Here is a 483-nt window from a genome sequence, read left to right as displayed (position 1 = left end):
CGGAACCAGAGTGCCGCCCTGAGGCCTGCTGAAGACACGACACCCTCCCGACCGCGCCACCGCGCCCCCCTACCCGGGCGCGTCATTGCAGGGCCTGGACTGTCTCCCTCCCACTCTCAGAAATAAGGGACACCCCTGGGCATTCGTGGGCCAACGGGCCTTGGCTAAACCGTCCCCACATTTGTCAGGTAGGCCTGTAGGGTAACGGGTAGAGGAAGAAGGGCGATGGGAACGTAGCCCTCAAGTTAAACACGGAAAAGATACGTTAAGGGCACCGGGCCAGAAGTAACCTGGCAGCGGGGCGCCAGGGAAGGAGGTGGGGGAGTGCCAGGTTAACTAAGTCCCGGCACACCCTACTGCACCTTCCTGTTTTGCAAACCATTCCCGGTGGTACCAGTTTGAGACTGCACTGCACACCTGCACAACCTGTCTTCTACTTAGTTCTTCTGAGACATTTCTGAAAGTCTGAATTCCTAGGACTGC

This window comes from Mandrillus leucophaeus, unplaced genomic scaffold, assembly GCF_000951045.1.
Source record: "Mandrillus leucophaeus isolate KB7577 unplaced genomic scaffold, Mleu.le_1.0 Scaffold60, whole genome shotgun sequence".
Classification (NCBI taxonomy): Eukaryota; Metazoa; Chordata; class Mammalia; order Primates; family Cercopithecidae; genus Mandrillus; species Mandrillus leucophaeus.
The sequence above is the reverse complement of the archived record's forward strand: the minus strand, read 5'-3'. Positions refer to the sequence as shown.